Source organism: Triturus cristatus, chromosome 10 (genome assembly GCF_964204655.1).
Source record: "Triturus cristatus chromosome 10, aTriCri1.1, whole genome shotgun sequence".
Taxonomy (NCBI): domain Eukaryota; kingdom Metazoa; phylum Chordata; class Amphibia; order Caudata; family Salamandridae; genus Triturus; species Triturus cristatus.
The window spans coordinates 910,940,436-910,954,848 of record NC_140593.1 but is presented as its reverse complement, the minus strand read 5'-3'; positions in this window follow the sequence as shown (position 1 = coordinate 910,954,848).

The window sequence follows — 14,413 nt, the reverse complement described above, 5'->3', positions numbered from 1 at the left end:
AGGCAGCACAGACGGAAACAAGAGGGCGCCGCAGGTCGCGTGTCCAGAGTCCACCAGCACCCACTGACGGCCATGGTGTCTTCTTGGGGCTCGAGGGCCAAATGTTAAAGCAACAGCGCCTGCAATCAAAGGCAGTCATGTCAGTCCAGAGGCACATGCGGGTGATGAAGACAAGCATAGTCAACATGGACACAAACATTGGCGGCATGGCTGCGGGCATTCGGGACATGTCCCAGTCTATCCAGCAGTTGTGCAGCAAATTAGATGCTGACATCGAAGCACGGCGCCGGGAACGCCAGAGAAGGGACACTACCAGCAGGGCACTCAACCGTCTGGCAACTGCCACTTCCCTACTGTGCCGGCGCTCTGTGACGATGCAGGAGGGCCTAACACAGTGCTGCAGCGACCTGTCTCGGGGGATGGTGCAGGTGACAAGTGCACTAGGGGTGCTATTGACGAGTCAGGCGTCGACAACTGCTGCAGGGGATCCTGCGGAGAGCATCGACACCACCAGCAGCATCACACCCCCCGTCCCAGAAACACGCAGGAGCAGCAGGCGGCTTGGGGTTGGCTCTAGTGAGGATGCACAGGCCGTGCAATCCACCACTGCAGCGCGTATGCGCAAACATTGATGTCGCCCTGCCTAGCCACTTCACAATGGGTGACGTAACCCTGGACATACTCCTTGTATAGATGATATATTGCCAGATTGGCCTGATCATGTGTTCATGGCGTGGTGCCACATTAAACTACGTCATGACTGCTCACAACTCGCTGTGTCCCCTTACTTACTCAGAAATAGTTGGATGTGATCTCTGCCCGTCTCTCTCTCCCATCGATTGCAGTTGGCACTCTAGCTGCGTTGCCCTCTGGCTGGCCTGACTCATCCTCGTTGTCCTCAAAATATGTTAGTTCCACATCTGTACCTTTTTTCGTGGCAAGGTTGTGCAGCATTGCACAAGTGGCAATGATCTTGCAGCAGGTGATGGGTTTGTACTGGCGTGCGCCTCCGCTCTTGTGCAGGCAGCGGAACCTGCTCTTCAGTAGTCCAAACGTGCGCTCCACCACATTGCGTGTTGTTTTGTGTGCCACGTTGTATCGTCTCTCACTCTGGGTAGCTGGGTGTAGGTAGGGAGTGAGGATGAATGACCGGCATGCATATGCACTGTCGCCTGGATGGGTGAAAGGGAACCATCAGTAACATGCCTCTATACACTATGTTTGCATGTTTCAAGGGGCGTCACTGTTACTTACCTAGCAGGTATCCCTCTCCGAATTCTCCGGCACTCAGTCGTGTGTAAATCCCACTATTCTGGAAGATGTAAGAGTCGTGGGTGCTCCCAGGAAACTTTGCAACAATATCTGTGATGATGTTCCCTGCATCACAGATCACCTGCACGTTGATGGAGTGGGTGGACTTCCTGTTCCTGTAGATGTGCTCTGTATCTGCTGGTGGACAGATTGGGATGTGGGTACCATCAATACAGCCGAGGACATGGGGGAACTGTGCCATGTGATAAAAGTCAGTTTTTGTTTTCTGCAGTGCAGCCTGTGAGTTCGGGAAGCTTATGTAGTGGTGCATTCTCTGCATCATGGCATCCAGGAACTTCCTGAAGAAACGGGACAGGCAACTTTGGGATACCCCACCCACCGCAGCTATCACCACCTGATAACTGCCGGATGCCAACAGATGTAGGCTGCAGAGCACCTGCACATGTGGGGGTATGGCGTGCGCCCTTCTAACTGGCTGGTCCAGGAGTGGGTGTAGGTCCCTGATTAAGTCCATGATGGTTTCGGGGTGTAGCCTGTACCTCTCATGTATCTCTGCATCAGTCAGCTGGAATAGTGTGATGCGCTGTCTGTAGATTTGTTCCTCCCGTCGCCACACCCTCAGTCCTGCTGCCTGTAGACGTAGGCGCCTTGCAATGACGTACATAGCGGCCATGTTGTCCACGCTGTTGAATTTTGGGTTTGCTTTTATCCATTGTTGATGGTTACCACCTGCTTTTAGTCCGTGTTAATTACCGACTCTTAATTACCGATTTTAATGGATTTCTTAATTACCGACTGCTCCTACATGTCATTTTAAATTTTTACCACTTCATATTTACCACTTCATGTTTACCGATTCGTTAATTCTGTATTCGGTAAGTATGAATCGGTATTTTAGAATTCGGTAACTATGAATCGGTATTTACCGCCTCATATTTACCGAAAAGTGGTTTTTGGACTCCTACATCTCACTTGTCTGTATACCGGTCGGTAACGGCATATTTACCGAAAATCGGCCGTTACCGACCGGTATTTCGCTACCTACATGAGGCCCTAGGTGCATAAACCTCCCTGATTGTGTTGGGGTGCACTGGGGCCAGCAAGGAACGAGCTGGATTATGTACTGAAAAGGGAATAAACAGCTTTAGGTGCTTTTCCCAATTTCTGTACCTGCCAGAATGTTAAGCTACTGGCTATGTCGGTAAAGAAACAACTAGGTGGCAACCCTATACGATGTCTGTCAGAGAGGAGAAAACCATAACAACTTAGTGGCCGATTACGATGTCGGACAGACTGGAGTCCATCCACTATCTTGGTGGTGACCGGGACCATCCGCAATACATGCGGCGGTCCCGCACATCCAATTAGGATGTGACAGCCACCATGGCGGTCACATTTTGCACTTTAACATTTCGGCGGGTGCTGCTGACAGCAGCACCCGTTGCGATGTTCAAAATGCCTGTTGTGCATTTCACTGCACTACGTGGCAGGCACCACACAGTGCCTGCCACTTGGTGCAGTGAAATGTTGGGAGGCACCTTGAGTACCCCCCAGTGCTCAAACACCACCCCCAGACACAAGGGGGCCCCGCAACGGACCCCCAAAACCAATCTCTGCCAGCCTTTTAATGGTGGTTTACCTGCTGGCTGAAGATAGCATCCTATTTTGGCGGACGGTGCCTGCTAGGCACCGCTACCATTTTATGGATGCAGACCGCTTCGCCATGCAATTGGAACGATTGCCTGTGGCGGTTCCGTGGCGGACAGTCTCTGCGTCCGCCACGGTCGCAGTCTGGATCCTACCACAATCGTAATGTGGTGGGTCAAAATCGCAGTCCGATGGTGAGTGTGACGTTCCTGCCACCATCATAATGACCCCCATAGTGTCCACTAATAGACCCATAGCACCACTCATACACCCACTCACAGACACACACAGGCAGTCACATACCTACTCAGAGACCCACACAGCCACTCACACACCCACTCAAAGACCTACACAGGCACCCACATACCCACTAACAGACCCACACAGCCACTCACATACCCAGTCAGAGACTCATAGCGCCACTCACAGACCCAGTCACAGACCCACACAGGTATTTGTACACCCACTCACAGACCCATACAGTCACTCACACACCTACTCACAGACCCGTAGCACCACTCACACACCCACTCACAGACACACACAGTTACTCACACACACCCACTCACAGTTGCACACAGCCACTAACACACCCACTCACAGACCCATAGTGATACTCACGGACCCAGTCGCAGACCCACAAAGGCACCCACCCACTTACAGACCCACACAGGCACTTACACACCCACTCACAGACCTAAAAAGCCACTCATACACCCAATCACCGACCTATACAGCCACTCACACACCCATTCTCAAAGTTTACAGGTTACAGTTAGGAAATACAGTTTAAAAAAGTAGAAACACAAAGGTTACAGGGATGTTGTAGTTAGGGAATAGAATTTTAAAACCTTAGAAATTCACTGACAAAATCAAAGGTTGCAGGGACGTTTTAGTTAGGCTCAGATTTCACTCACACAAAACCATAGAAACTCAGCAGTTATAGTTACCTGAGCCAACTATCATTTATGCCCCAATGCACCCCTTATGACTTCACATATTACTTCACTCATTACATGGTCAGTGACATCACTGATGTTATCACTGATGACATCATCCAGAGAACCACTCATACATCCACTCACACCACATGCAACCTCTCATACACCCACTCCCACACACCCAATCACATACCCATTCACAGACCCATGCAAGTACTTGCACATGCACTCGCTGATCCATAGAGCAACTCAAATATTCACTCATTCATACAGCCATTCACATACCCACTCACTTGCCCATACACCACTGGCACACCCACTCACTCACCTACACACAAAGTCACTTACTCACCCATGCAACCACTCACACACCCATTGAGCCACTCAGACACCTACTCACACATGGATACACACAGTGACATAGCCACTCACATAATATTTGTTACAAAAAGTATCACTCATTAGTAGTACACAAACTATACTCATTTAACTTTTTTAGGATCTTAGTATATATCTTTAACACTCAGAAACTTTTAGAAAACAGTAACCATCACTGGATGATGTCATCAGTGATGTCCTTTGCATGATCATCAGGGATGTCATGAGTGATGTCACTGACCGTGTCATGAGTGATGTAATATGTGAGGTCATAAACAGTGCATTGCGGGGGCGTAAGTTATAGTTAGCTCAGGTAACTATAACTGCTGAATTTCACTGGTTTTGTATGTGTAAAATCTAAGCTTCACTAAAACATCCCTGTAACCTTTGATTTTTTGTGAATGTCTAAGGTTTTTTTAAATGCAAATTCCTAACTATAACTTCCCTGTAACCTTTGTTTTTTTCAGTGAATTTCGATGTTTAAAAAAAAATATATTTCATATCTATAATGTCCCTATAACCGTTGTTTTTTACTGAATTTCTATGTTTTTTCTAATGTTATTTCCTTATTATAACATCCTGCAACCTTTGGTTTATCGAGTGAATTTCAAAGGTTTATTACTTTGTATTTCCAAACTGTAACCTTTAAGAGTGAGTGCGTGAGTGAGTGCATAAGAGTCTCAGTAGGTCTGTCAGTGGGTGTGTGGGTGGGTCTGGGAGTGGCTGTATAAGTGTCTCACTGGGTGTGTGAGTGGATGTGTGAGTGTTTGAGTGGGTCTGGAAGTGGGTGCATGAGTGTCTGAGTGGGCCTGCGAGTGGGTGTCAGAGTGTCCAAAGGGGTTTGTGAGTGCCTCCATGTGTGTGTGTGAGTCTGTCCGTGAGTGAGAGCATGAGTGTTTGATTCAGTATGTGAGTGGGTGCATGAGTCTCTTTGTGGTTCTGTGAGTGGGTGCATGAGTGCCTGAGTGAGTTTGTGAGTGGGTGTGAGAGTGTGTAAGCACATCTGTGAGGGAGTGCATGAGTGTCTGAGTGGGTCTAAGAGGGTGAATTAGAGTGTTTGAGTACATCTGTGAGTGGTCTGTGACTGTCTGAGTTAGTCTATGAGTGGGTGTATATGTGTTTGAGTCGGTCTTTCAGTGGGCGTGTGAGTAGGTATCTAAGTGTCTGTGTCAGTGTGTCAGTAGCTGTTTAAGTGACTTGGCCACAAAGGAACCGCACCTGTGACTTAATCCAACAAGATTCCACAGTTTTGCACAAAATATCTACCCAAGTGGAGTACTTTTTGCTGGTTTATTACTAAGTGCTACCTCCTTGGGTAAATGTCCAGTACGTATTCTACACTACAGCTGTGTAATGGAGCAAGAAGAAATGTCACCAATGACCTTGTGTGTGTTGTGACAAAGTGATTGTTCCTGGTGCGTCTTTGCCCAGAAATATGTCATAACAGAAATCCTCCAATAGAGGAGGCAACAAGGCTACAAAAGGGGTAAATCTCCACCAAACAAGGATCTTTCTTCTTAACTATGTGAAGCAAGTGCTTTTTTGTTTGGTGGAGATATCCTCATATTCCTCTGCATTAACAATACCTCACCAAAATCTCCAGCCTTGGGGTTTGAATCATTTGTGCTTTTCAGAAGTGGAGCTTCAGCTGGTGCACCTGCTATGTTTATATTTTTAAGTTCTTCCTATTGAGGTTTAATATCTGTGAAATGAGGATCAGGGCCAGAACGGCCCTGGGGACCCCATCCCCGGGGGACCCGCACAACGTAAAGGGGGAGGGTACTGCGTGCCCCATATCACCCAGGGCCTGGCCACAAATCAGTGTGGGAGGGGGGCTATGCGCCCCCTTCCCTTGGCTCATTTGGGCCCCGGGGACCCCATGGCCACATCTCACTGGTTGCATCCAGTCTGCATGTGGGTAACCACAGGGTGAACCTCAAGGCCCATGCAGTCCCAATCAGCTCCCCTTCCGCCAGGAGTGGGCATTGCTGTCGCACAGAGGAAGCTGCTGGAAATGCAGGTGCCTGCATGCAAGAGCAATAGTTTCAATTCTTTCCCTGCTGGCAAGTCTGCGTGCAGGGAAAGAAATGAAAACTCCTCATCCAGTAAGCAGGAGCTGGGAGTAGAGTGTTTCCTTTTGCTTTGAATGAGCTGTCACAGCCCCCACAAGGCAGAAGCAAACAGCTATGTCCCATGGGTGGGCACCCCAGGACATAGCAAGAGCCGGCCCTGGGGATGACGGTCACGTGGGCCATATATGGCTCAAGGAGGGGGTTCCCGGCCGCCCACCTCCTTTTTTGTGCATGGGCCGGCCACAGGGAGTCAATGGTCCCCAGGGCATTATAAGGCCCTGAACCGGGGCCGGGCAGACCCCCTCCTCCATTTTTAAAAAGTATTGGGCCTTGGGTAGGTGGTGGCGGGGATCCATGTGCCCCCCTCTTCAAGTGTTCAATTTAAGCCCCAGGGAAGTGGTGGTTCCTGGGGCCCGGAGGGACAGTTCAGCCCTACCTGTCTTTTTTTAAATGTGAAAACCCTGTGAAGGTGGTAGTTGTAGGAAAGTGGGTTTTTGTTGCAGTAACCCCCCTTTTGTTTTGCCTAATAGCTGATGCACTTTTCCTTGTTGCGCCCTGGGTTCCTGCCAATCAGGTGCCCAGGGCCTGTGTTCCTTCCCTAAAAACTGCCTAACAGACAAAACCCAAATTGGCAAACCCTGGCCACATGTCAGCCCCTGGTAAATGGTACCCTAGGTACCCAGGGCCTTGTGACCAGGAAAGGCCTCTAAGGGCTGCAGCACTTATTGTGCCACCCTTACAGGCCCTGTACCCTAACACACACACACTGCTCTTGCAGGCTGAGTGTCTGGGTACAAGACAAAACAGAGAGCGGACATGGCACACATCCCTGTGTGCCATGCCCACACCTACACTGCCATGGCATACATCAGCCACCCCTCTAGCTGGGTACCCTATGCCAATGGTGTGGGCACAGGAGCAGGAGCCCTGTGCCCCTACAGTACCCAGCTCCATTCCTGGGCTCTGTAAGTGCAGTGCTGCCCTTTAAGAGTACATGGTGCTGGGAGCTCGTCAAACACGAACTCCACAGCACCATAAAGGCAGCACTGAAGACTGAGAAGTTTGGTATCAAACTTCTCAGCACATTAAACCCACACTGATACCAGCGTGGGATTTAATGTGCCAAGCACCTCAGAGGGCATCTTAGATATGCCCCCTAAAACCTAACCTACCATCCACGTCTGTGCTGAGGCTGCCTAGGCTGCCACACAGCAGACATGCTGCTGGACCCCTGGGTAGGAGAGCCGCTGCTCTCCTGGTCCTGCAACAATGCACATCCTGGGCGAGGTGTCAAATCTCCTCCCCCAGGATGGGCAGGGGGAAGCTTCAAAGGCATGCCGCCTCTGTGAGTTTCCCCAGGCCACTGCAACCCCCCACTCTGGCGGGAAGCTTGGCCGGGAACCCCAAATAAGGACAAGGAATGTGCCAGCCTGCCAACCCCACCCCTCAGGTGGGGGAGGCGAGGTGAAGCACATCCCCGGGCTCTCGCCATCTTGAAGATGGGAAGCCCTACCCAATCAGGATTAGGCTACTGCCCCCCTCCCACAGGAGAGAGGCAGGATAGGGGGTGTACCCACCCCAGGACAGGGACCCATTGGTCCCTGCCCTTCACCTACCTGTAACGCCCTTAAATCTAGTATTTAGGGGCACCCTGAACCTTCCTTCCCCAGATCCCGGATTCGAAACTACAAGAAGAGCAAGAAGAACAAAGACCTGCCCTGCAGCTGCTAAAAAGAGGAAGACACCAACTGCTTTGGCCCCAGCCCTACCGGCCTGTCGACCCTCGAACCTGCTCCTGCTCCAGCGCGGCATCTCTTGTGGCCAGCAACCTCTGAAACCCCGGAGGACCTGGCTGCCTTCGAACTCTGATTCCCTGGGACTCCCATGAGTAGAGGCTCTACTCAGAACCTACCTTTCACCCCTGGCAGCAGCCCGGAACCGCGATCCCAGCCCACTCTGCACCAGCCAAGCCTGGCCGGTGCCGGAGTGAACTAAACCCACGAGGACGACCCCACGGTGACTGTGACCCAGAGTCCGGCACCCAAGGACCCCCCTCGACAATCCTGAAGAAGCCTGCAGCCTCAGAACAGTGTGCCACCCAAACCGCGATCAACAGAGGGTAAGATTTCCGACACCAAAAGGCACCCCTGCACCCGGCGCCCCACGGCCCTCTGTGTCCAATCCCGGGGTACCTGCCTATCCTCCACCTACCCAACTTACCTCTCGAAGTGGTGGTGGCACCTGAAGAGTCCTCGTCCCCGAGCTTGCAGTCTTTTTCCTAACCGGAGATTTCCCATTGGCTTCCATTGAGCGCCCGACGGCTCAAAAGCACTCTGCACCCAGCCGCCCGAGTGGCCCTGGCAGTGAAAACTCTACTCCGTCCTACTTCCCCACTTGCCCTGAGTAAGTGACTCAGCTGTGGGAGCCCAGCTCCCACAGCCGCGTGGCTTGCCAGTCAGCAGCCACCAAACAAGGCCCCCCTATCCCTCATAGGATAACATTGGGCCTAACTCTCTCTGCACCTGGGGGCTGTGGACTCTGTACACCCTGTACCTATTAAGGAACAGTATATACAGAGCCACTTTCTCACAGTAGTCCCTAGGGGTCCTCATGGCTCCCCTCAATAATTTGAACATGAGCCCCGAGGAGGTGGTGGTCTCCAGGGCATAAATAAGCCCTAAGAGGGGGGTTCTGTGTGCTCCCTCCTTAATAATTGAGGTACACATGCCCTTGGGACCTGGTAAAAGTAAACGCAGGAGACTGCGGTTTTAAAAAAAATTCACGCCAATATTCACGAATTTTGTTGTGAATTTTTAAAAACTTGCTTTTTAGCCCTGCCAGGGTCCCTCCGGGACCCCAGGAGCAAGGCTATGGAGTTAGGGTATTCGCACGTTGCCCCTTTTCCTTTTTTTGGGGGGGCTCAGCTGAAGTCCCAAGATAGCTGCCAACACTTCCAGGTCGAAGTGTTGCCAGTCAATGAGAGCTCTGCAGATCTCTGCACAGTCTTGTTATTATTTCTGAAGTCTTTGCGACCCTAGATCTACAAATTTGTATCTCCTTTAATATCTCACAAACTCCTGAACCGATTTACACCAAATAGAAAAAAGCTTAATCTGTGAAACAAAAGCTGCCTTTCTGCTAAATTCAGTGTAACTCCGTCCAGTGTTTCGGGCTGCACGTGTGTCTAAAGACTCTATGGGAATTAACATGGGAAATACTTTTTTTGACCTCCCCCCTTTTTCTCAGCCCCAGCTTGATGGATTACCCTGAAACTTTCCATGTACAGCTAGAATAATCGGGCCACTTCTCTTAAGAAAATTACATGATGAATTATCAAACGGCGCCAAAGATATCGGGAAGTCAAAAAATGCTTTTCCTATGGAAACATGGTCCTAATTATAACTACCTACTGGTGACTCCAAGCAGGTAACATATCATGTGAAGGCATCCATGGAGGATTGACAAGCCGGATGTGCGAGTGGAGGCCCATTGGTGGGCTTGAAACATCCCAGACAGCGGCACACAACTGAGGCACACACTACAAGACCCACAAACCAACGTGGACTAATTCGAGTCGCCCATTGGAGGGCTCATATTTTTAAGTGAGAGGTGTGGCCTCTATGCCAAAATGACTGTTACGCCTCTGAAGAGTGCAATGAGCACGAAACGCGTCAGGCGTGAATCGACAGGCATGCTCTAAACTGGATCCGCCCGCCGATCCGGCTTTTACCTCATGAAGGGTGCTGCAGTGGATGTCAGAGTGCGTCTCCACAGGTGGGAACCTTGGAGCTTTGATTTTTACGCAGCCTCCCAGCCACGGGAGATGCACCACCCGGAAATTTGGGGCCACAGAGCTCCGAATCACGGAGTCTCAATGTGGAGGCATCCATGGAGGATTGACAAGCCAAATATGCAAGTGGAGGCCCATTGGTGGGCTTGAAACGTCTCAGACAGCGGCACACAACTGAGGCACACACTACAAGACCCACAAACAAACGTGGACTCATTCGAGTCACCCATTGGAGGGCTCATATTTTTAAGTGGGAGGTGTGGCCTCTATGCCAAAATGACTGTTGTGCCTCTGAAGAGTGCAATGAGCACGAAACGCGTCAGGCGTGAATCGACAGGCATGCTGTAAACTGGATCCGCCCGCCGATCTGGCTTTTACCTCATGAAGGTTGCTGCAGTGGATGTCAGAGTGCGTCTCCACAGGTGGGAACCTTGGAGCTTTGATTTTTACGCGGCCTCCAAGCCGCGGGAGATGCACCACCCGGAAATTTGGGGCCATGGAGCTCCGAATCACGGAGTCTCAATGTGGAGGCATCCATGGAGGATTGACAAGCCAGATGTGCGAGTGGAGGCCCATTGGTGGGCTTGAAACGTCTCAGACAGCGGCACACAACTGAGGCACACACTACAAGACCCACAAACCAACGTGGACTCATTCGAGTCACCCATTGGAGGGCTCATATTTTTAAGTGGGAGGTGTGGCCTCTATGCCAAAATGACTGTCACGCCTCTGAAGAGTGCAATGAGCACGAAACGCGTCAGGCGTGAATCAACTGGCATGCTGTAAACTGGATCCGCTCGCCGATCCGGCTTTTACCTCATGAAGGTTGCTGCAGTGGATGTGAGAGTGCATCTCCACAGGTGGGAACCTTAGAGCTTTGATATACATATATATATTGTTAGACCTGGCACCATTGGTGTGGGTCTCCCTTCCATTTTTTGCTGATGTCTCCTCTGTTTTTGCTGGTGTTAGATGCTCTGGGCGCTGTGCCACTGCCATTCAGTGCCACAGAGCGAATGCTCCCTGTGTAAATATGACATGTGAATTGGTATATCCATGATTGGCTTATTTGGTTTACCTGTTAGTCCCTAGTAGTGTGGCCTGTGTGTGCCCAGGGCTGGTAAACCAAATGCTGCTGGTGGGCCTGCAGCGCTGGCTTGCGCCACCCGCAGAAGCAACTTGTAAAGTGTGTCTCAGACCTGCCACTGCAGAGTCTGTGTGCAGTCCAGAACTGCCATCTTGGCTGTGAAATGCACCCACTTCCCAGCCCCTGAACCTTCCCTTGGCATCATGTAAGCCACCTCTATGGTAGGGTGCATTGTATGTGTAAGGTAGGACATGCCTTTGTGTGTGTAGCATGTCCTTGTAGTGAATTACACCCAGTTTCATTTTTCACTACTGTAAGGCTACCTGTTCTCCATAGGCCAGAATGGGCAGTTTGCCTATTACATGATATAGTCCTAACTGACCCAATGAACATGGTAGAAAAACAAATTTAGTATGCCTGAACTCAGAATATTAAAATACATCTTTTAGTGAAGTTTATTTTTATATTCTGTGTTTGAAAATACCACTTTTAGAAAGTAGGTATTTTCTTGCCTAAGCCTTCCAGTGTGCTCTGCTGTTATGGGTATTGGCTGTCTGGTTTTGGAGGGACAGGGCAGGCTGAGTCAGACCTGGGTTTAATAGAGAGATCTGCATTGGAGTATGGGGAGGGGTAGCTCCTTGACCTGAATAGGGCTGTGCCTGGCAAGGTTAATGCTGGCTCCACCTCTTACTGTGCGTCTAATGGCAGACCCCCTATTTCTGAAAGGAAGGATGCAGCCTGGTAAACAAAGTGCTCCAGGACTGGGCAGAACTGGTTCTGGCTGGGTTCAGTGACTTGTAGCTTTTGAGAACAAAGACTTTTGGGGTATAAATATCTGTTTTGAAACCCCTACAATTTGTATTGCTCCTGGACATCAAGAGGAACCTCTGTCCGTGTAACTGCAGGAATCTGAAGGAGGTGACTATCCTTGTGCTTGTGTGCTGTTTCTTGGATTGGCCTGCAGTGGTTACCATTGTACTTTGAAGAAGAGGGAAAAGGACTTTGAGAGAACATATATTAATCCTGCTAAAGCAATCACCCAAGGGCTAGGAGAGAGCTAGCCTCCTGCTGAAGTCTCAGGCACATCAGACTTCACCACCAGCCTCCTGACTCCTCCCAGCGAGGATTTCTATCTGCAGGTGAGGCTCCTGTGAGTTCCAGGGCCTCTAGTTCTACTACAGAGAAGAGAGTGCTGAAATTGTCGCTAACGCACGTTTGCGAGCCGCCGCAGCTGAAAGCGCACCAGAAAATCATCGCGCTGCTGCCGCTGAGTGCTCGCAACCAAAGATCATTCCATTGCACGTTTGCGGGCTGCCAAACGCTCGCTAAATCCAACAATCATCGCATCGCACGTTTGCAGGCTGCCAAGTGCTCGCTAACCACACAGATCATCGCATCGAGATCATCGCATCACGACATCGCAGCGCGGACGCCAGGCGTCTGCTATTTTCATCGCATCGCATCTGGATCGTCGCTCCCTGGCGGAGCGCCATTTCTTCGCATCGCAACCTGATCGCACACGCAACAGGATCGTCGCCTCTTCTCCTCCCTCGCGGCAAGGAGTCATCGCATCAACGGCCTAGCGTGCAGAAGTTTGTCGCCTTGTCCCCGCACGCATCAGAAGATTGGCGCATCGTCTCCTCCCTCGCGGCAAGGATTAATCGCATCGCCGTCCTCGCGTGCAGAAAATCATCGCTACAGCTTCTTTGCGACATTTTGTTGGTTTTGCTACGAAATCCAGGTACTTTGTAAGTAAAAGGGTCGCAGAGACCAGTGCTTTGAACTGAACTCCTCTTTGCACACTTTGAATTTTTGCAGCATTTCAAGAGTAATCCTATTTTACAGTATTGTGGCTTTTTATCGTTATTGGTCTTGTGTTAAGTCTATATATAAAGATACTTATTTTTTATAACTACTTGTGTGGTGTCCCTTTGTAGTGTTCTTCACTGTGCTACTGTGTATGGTCATAAATGCTTCACACACTGCCTCTGAGATAAGCCTAGCTGCTCGTGCTACGTTACCACAGGGTTGAGCAGGGGTTATCAAAGGGTGTAGCCCTCTTACTCTGATTTAGGAAGAAGGGTCCCTACTTGGACAGTGGCCAGCCATTGCCAAATAGAGACCCCCATTTCTAATATATATATATATATATATATTTGCCTCAATGTGGTTCCAGTTGGAGCGCGCAGCAGCGGGTGCAGGCGTTGGGCCGAACCAATGGCCAATTCAATTTTAAACACAAAGAACGCCGCACTCTGGAATCTTGCAATGTGACCTTTATTACTGATACAGAGCCAGTCTGTCACACCGACGCGTTTCGGCCGACTCGGCCGTTCTCACGATAGGGGGCACTACTCTCATCTCTGTATTTATGTCATTTCCTGTGAATTCACATCCCATGGACCTCTGGGAGTTGTAGTTTAGTTAAGAACAATGCTAAATCCCTTCTGACAGAATCAATTTACGCAGACATTGATTAACAGTGTATACCTTATTTCAACCTTTGTTTAGTAAAAAACCTTGGTTTATGCATTTTGTACAGGATTTTAACTATAGTAGCAAGTTTTCCAATTGTCACTTGATAGCCTTTTGTTTAAAAGGCTATCGGTGTACTGATGTATTGGGTGTAGTACCCTATACTCTAATGGTTTTATCTCTCAATTCCACAGATGTTCTTCGTGGTTTGTTGTAGTTAGTCCGGCAAAGGCCCGCACCACATACGGAACAGTTCAGATCCCTTGTTGCTGGTTTTTGTTGTTATAGGTGTACATAGTATTCCTCTATCAAAGTTCATCCCTTTTGGGATACTTGTGCGAAGCCTGATGATGTATTTTGATTCGAGCTGCCTCAATTTCTTATATATATATATATATATATTTCTCCTCCACGCTTGAGTAACAGCCGCCGCTGCTCCAGAACAGAGGGTGCGTCGTCGACCACGGACTTCCCTAGGAAAGTCCGCATAACATTACCACACGCCTTGAAACAAACCCAAGGATGACGACGCCTTGTACTGGCTCAATTGCTTTTAATGTCAGTCAGCCGATTATAACAAAAACACTGCTTCCTACACATTGGGTCTCTCGAAAAGAATAAAGAAAATAAAAGGTTTTTATTCTTGTTAAACAGATTATGCTGTCTATGTTCTGCAATGCCCTTGTGGCATGAGGTACGTGGGCAGCACAATCCATCCGGTGCATAAATGGGTGTTACAACATCTAAGGGC